This window comes from Pteropus alecto, unplaced genomic scaffold, assembly GCF_000325575.1.
Source record: "Pteropus alecto unplaced genomic scaffold, ASM32557v1 scaffold195, whole genome shotgun sequence".
NCBI classification, from domain to species: domain Eukaryota; kingdom Metazoa; phylum Chordata; class Mammalia; order Chiroptera; family Pteropodidae; genus Pteropus; species Pteropus alecto.
The window spans coordinates 5,693,075-5,698,672 of record NW_006438073.1 but is presented as its reverse complement, the minus strand read 5'-3'; the positions used below and the strand labels follow the sequence as shown (position 1 = coordinate 5,698,672).

General features: G+C 49.5%; 1 protein-coding gene and 1 pseudogene across 1 annotated transcript in view; both read left to right on the top strand.

The window, feature by feature from the left end:
- Positions 1 to 5,598, top strand: part of PRKN (parkin RBR E3 ubiquitin protein ligase) — an 833,405-nt gene that overhangs the window by 793,385 nt on the left and 34,422 nt on the right. The gene's annotated exons all lie outside the window — the stretch shown is intronic.
- LOC112482385 lies at positions 1,914 to 2,032 on the top strand (annotated as a pseudogene).

The window sequence follows — 5,598 nt, the reverse complement described above, 5'->3', positions numbered from 1 at the left end:
CCCCCTCCCCAGGACCGCATCTGCGGGGACAACCGCCATCTACAAGGGGGGCAGGGCTGCTCCCTTTTAGATATGATTTCTTTAGCCATTTCCTAATATTTTGTTTTAATAAAGTGATGGAGAGAAATGTCATTGCGAATTATGCCTCTAGGTTTTTTTTAAAACCCCCGGAGAACTCAGTGACATATAAGAGGAACAAAAAAAAAAAAGCCTGTCGTCATTTTTGCCAACGGCAATCACACAACTCTGTCTTCTTCCTCCTGACCCCGCCTGCATTCACGTGCACGCGGCACAGCCCCGCCGACCCTTCTGGAGACCGGAGCGCGCATGCGCTCAGCGGCCCTCCGCAGTGCTGGTCTGTGACCCCAGCCTCCGGTCTCATCCGAGTACCTCTGTCAAATGAAAACTGAGAGGTTCTTCACTGTTGCAGAAGCAATGCGTGCGCTGTCAGGAAACTGTAGAAAAACGGAAGGAAACAAAAGGAAGCAGCCCTGGTCCTACGTCGCTGGAGGTCTGTGTCCGTGTGAGCGGTTTGCTGCCCTTAATAATACATCGCGAGCATCTTTGCGTTTCTCTAAAGCCATGTTTAATGGTGACCTAACACCCCTTCACGAGGACGTGCCGTGATTTATGTAAATATTTATCTGACAGAACGGCGACAGTTTTCCTGCGGCCTAATTTTTGCTACATTCTTGATTTTTCTCTAGAATAAAAAACATATCTAGAAGAGGCAGTTTGAGGGTTCGGAGTAGGTGCATGTTTTGAAAGCTTTGCATACAAACGTTTCCTCAGTTCTAAGAAGCACGTTTTTATCTATTTTAACATTTCTGAAATCAGGATAATGTTTTAAATCGATATAGATGCGACAATGGCAGTGGTTTTTTTTTTTTTTCTTTTGCCAAGCTGTTATTAAATTGAAGGTGCTTTTTACAGTGAATGGTCATCTTAGAACTGAGCCTTTCAGAACTGTGAAATCGCCCCCCAGAAAACAACTGTACAGTGTGGGGGTCCCCCGGCAAGCAGACTGGGGCCGGCCACTTCCCCAGACCTCCACCTCTTTTCACTTTTGCCTGATGATATTATTTCTTGTTCATCAAGTCAGCGTATTTCTATATTTATGATTCACTAATAATTCCCATGAGCATATTTCTTAGAAATCATGATGATTTTGGTATGACTTTGACTCTCATGTAAAAACCTGTGAAGCCATAGTTGTAAAAATAGAAAGAAATTTTAATGACGGATCTAGCATACTCATTTTAGAGGCTTTTATGTCTATATGATGTACATTAAGTTCATCTTAATCTTAAATTAAAATGAAATCTTAATTAAGTTCCTCTAAAGTTCCGTTTTATTAAAAATACCAAGTGACCCTAAAGCTCCGTGTGGCCGACACGCACGCCGTCTTCCATGCAGCGCCCAAACGCCCTTCCCTGGTTCCAGCTGCATCTCCGCAGGCCTCCAGGGGGGCGTGACTGTGGTGACGGCATAATCCATTGTCTGACACGTGACTACGGACTTGCAAATTCCAGGTGGCGCTGATAGCGTTGAGCGTGGCTGGGTGTGGAGCACGGATTGACAAAAACAAGCTGTACTTAAATTTCTGTATTGCTGATCGCCGAACGTGAAGGGAGAAGAATCCACTTTGCTTGAGTGGAATGGAAATTTCTGGGCCACATGGGAGCTTAGAAATTGCTTATTAAGGGTCAGTTTATCGCCACTAGCCTAAAAGGCATTTTTTTTTTTTTTTGAGTTACTACTAAGAAGCCACTTTGTTGTGATATGCGAGGCACTGCACTCAAGATGCTATCATTACCGATATTATAAAGCACGACTTAGGTCACAGGTCAAAAGAACACAGTAAGGGGTCCCGATCAAGTCACGGGGATTCAAGCATTAAAGAGGTGTGTGCAGTCTATGGCCATGCCACCCTGAACAAGCCGGATCCCGGCTGATCTCAGAAGCTAAGCAGGGTCGGGCCTGGTTAGTCCTTGGATGGGAGACCACCTAGGAAGACCAGGTGCTGTAGGCATAAACATTACTTGGATGGGAGACCACCTAGGGAAACCAGGTGCTATAGGCATAAAAATTTTAAAAAATAAGGGATTATAAGCTAACAAGGTCCTTACAATCTGCAAGGTCAGCCAAATAAGGGATTGTAAGCTAACAAGGTCCTTACAATCTGCGAGGTCAGCCAAGGGCTGAGAAGAAGAAGAAGAGGAGGACCCCCAACACCCACCTCTCCCACTCCAGAAGAGTGACAGCCAATGTCACTGACCAGGCGCAATCTCATGGGACGGCCTTCTCGGCGGCAAGTCACGGTCTTAGGATTTTGTCTTCCCGCAGCCCGAAAGGCGGCCCTGCTCCTCACACCGGATCCTTTGGGACTTTCCATGACCTTGACCTTCTCTGGGGCTTCCCTCCCACCCCCACCCCCTCTCTTTCTCTAACATCTTCATCCTTTTCATTCTCTTTTTCTGTTTTCGAACCAATTCAGACCCCTTCGTCATGAGGCCTTCTGCATGTCATCGTTCCCTGCGACTTTAGCTTCTGAACTTGGCTAATAACTGCATCCCTGGACAAAGGTTCTGGGCTCAGAGGCGACGAAAGCACTCCCTTCGCTGACCTCCTCCTACCCACGTTCCCATGACCCTGCGCTATGCTCAGGCTCCTCGGAAGTTTATAACTTTTCTACCTACTGCTGCTCCTTCCGTCTGCAAATGCTGGTCGGTCCCTGCCTGTGTGACAGCTGCCCTGCTAGGCCCTGGCGTGGTAAACAGGATGATGGTGGCCTGTGCCCTCAGGGGGCTTCCCACCACCCAGTGAGGAAAATGAGCAGTGAATGGATAATAATAATGATGATGATGATGATACGCTGACACGAGTTGTAGGATCATAACGCGCATGCACGCTGTGGGGGACACCGGCGAGGTCCGTAGCTCATGGGAGAACCTGAGGCCTGTGCTGATCATCGACTTAAGGATGGCCGGGTTTTCTCTGAGTGAAGGAATCGGAGCACGAGGCGGGCATCTCTGGAGCGGTGTGTTCTCCACGCAGGGCCCGCTCGGGGAGCTGCCAGCGCCCCCCTCCCGCTGCCCCTCGCTTGTGCCCAAAAAGTTAACTGTTTGAATTTCTGCTCTTTCTTCCCCGTATTCTTTATCTCCAACGATTCTGCCATAATCCTGTGGAATCTGAGTTGACTTAACTTGGACGTGACTGCAGCCTCTCCAAATGAAACTACGCAACAGGCAGCACGCGGCTTAGGGAAGGGGCGAGGGTGGGCGAGAATTTGCGCTGTGAGCAGAGAGGTGATGGGTTCCATCTGACGTTAGGGCCACTGCCTGGGGACGAAATGAAATGCGGAGGGCAGAAATGCAAATGCCATTTCCACCGGCTCGACCCACCTGACCGCTTGTCTCCCGGTTTCTGCAGACGTGCATCCTGCAGACAGGTGAGCGCATGACTGTAGATCGGATGATACTGTTCTCCAGCTCTCTTGTTTTCCATAAATGTTGCCTCTCCAGCTGGGCTCCAGGCTTCTTGAGCTCAGCCCCTGGCCTGCAGCAGACAGACAGGTCACCTGCTCTGCTCCAGACCCTGGGTCTTGGGGAAACAAAAATGAATAAGATACAAATCTTCTCTGTTTAAAGAGGAGATAAGCGAGAATGGTTTTATGGGGAGAGAGGAGTATTTTAATAGACATACGTATAAGAAAGAGACAATGCTTGAGAGAAAAAGAGCCTGACCTTTTTGGCTGAGGCTGTGGGGAGAGAGGCAGGGACAAGTTTGCTTCCCAGGCGCCTATGAAACCGCTCGATGCCCAATAAAGGGTCGATGTCTAGTCATCGACAAGCCGCAAAACCTGCAGAGTCTCCCAGGTGTGTTAGTGGGGTGCTGCCAGCACGGCTGGCCCCTTCCCGGAGCCGACTCTGCCCGGGTGGCCTGGGTCAGGCCCAGGTGTTGAAGGAAAGCACTCACTCTCCCCTGCCGTGGGCGAGAGCAGAAGGCTGCCTGCCGGCACGCGGGACAAATTGGGCTCGAACTGCCATATGGCTTGGATTCCACATTTTGACTGGCATAGTTTAATCATTTTTACAGAGTCTAGTGCCTTGCTACAGATTGTAAATGATAAGGTCACAAGGACTGGAGACCAGTTAAAAATTATAGAAGACATATGCTGTGCATTTTACTAATGAATGGCCGCATTCACACATGCTCACTAATTAATGGCAATAGTTGAATGGGTCCACTAATGAATGGCAATATTTGAAAGTGGTACTGAATTTGATACTCTGTGACCAGTGCTCCGATTCTGGAAGGAGCCAAATGTTCCATAAGGTCTGGGAGACGCTGATTTGAAAGCAAAATGGAGCCGGCCTTGCAAGACATCAAAGGGAGTTTTCGGTTGGATACAGAAACTCACGCTCCAGGAAGTCTGGTGAGATGAACCTGGCCAGGGTCAGCAGCATCACCCAGCTTGCGGCCAAGTCCTACGTCAGCCTTTAGGAAAAGAAAGATGTCATGGAGGATGGGGGTGGGGACTGTCAGCACAGGAATCGTCCTTTAAAATGGTTACAACAAGGGAGAGGGAGATTAGGGAGAGGGGGTCGCTGCCATAAATCACACCTGTCGCTGCTCCAGGGCCCCGCCCCCTGCTGGCCTTGGTGCTTCCTGGTGAGCCTGCTCTGCACCAAGCTATGGCCCATGGTGCTGCCATGAGCAGCTGAACCTGATGCTCCTTTGTCTCCTGTTCCTTCTCTCTCACCTGAACCTCCAATTTGTTGGCCGTCACTGTTAAAAGTCTCTTAAAGTCCTTTTCCGGTAAACAGGCTGAACTCAAGCCAGCACAAACAAGGAGGTGAGTCTCTACGCGCCTTGTCACAGAGCCCAAGCAGGAGGAGCAGGGAAACGACAGGTGGGAGTGACCACAGGCCACCCTTGACCCTGGTTCAGCCGTGTGCACAAGACTCAGAAGTGGCTCAGAGTTATTTTTTGGCAGAGATATGTCTCTATGATGATACGATGTGGATAAAGGAGGCGTTAGCAACTGGGCTGTGATTTCTTTGTGATTCTTTCCATGGAGATGTTTGAGAGAGGCTGTCACTGGTAGCAGAGTGCTGTAGAGAGGGAAGGAGGAGGGGAGGGGAGGGGAGGGGAGGAGAGAGGAGGGGACAGGAGGGGACAGGCCTTCACTCACCTTGGGGCTGGGTATGAGACTAGCACAGCCTCCACAGAGAACAAATTCACAAAAGTGATTAAAATTTAAACTCCATATGCCTTCTGACCTAACTATTATACTTCTAGAAAAATACCTTACAGAGCTCCTTTCATATGTGCAGAATGACCTGTGGAGCAGGACGTGCCCTGTGGCTTCTTTTGTGAGGACAAAATATTAGAAAGAACTTAAGTGCTCATCCACGGGGGAGGAGGGGGGTGGTGGCCGGTTAGCTGCATTAAGGGGCTGCCAGCAGCTGGAATACCCACCGAGTGCTGTTTAGGAAGAGGGGGCTGCTAGACACACACCGACATAGAGCCCGCTGGAAATGTGCCGCATGAGAGCAGGGTGCAGAGCGCAAAGCAGAGACAATATTTTACATG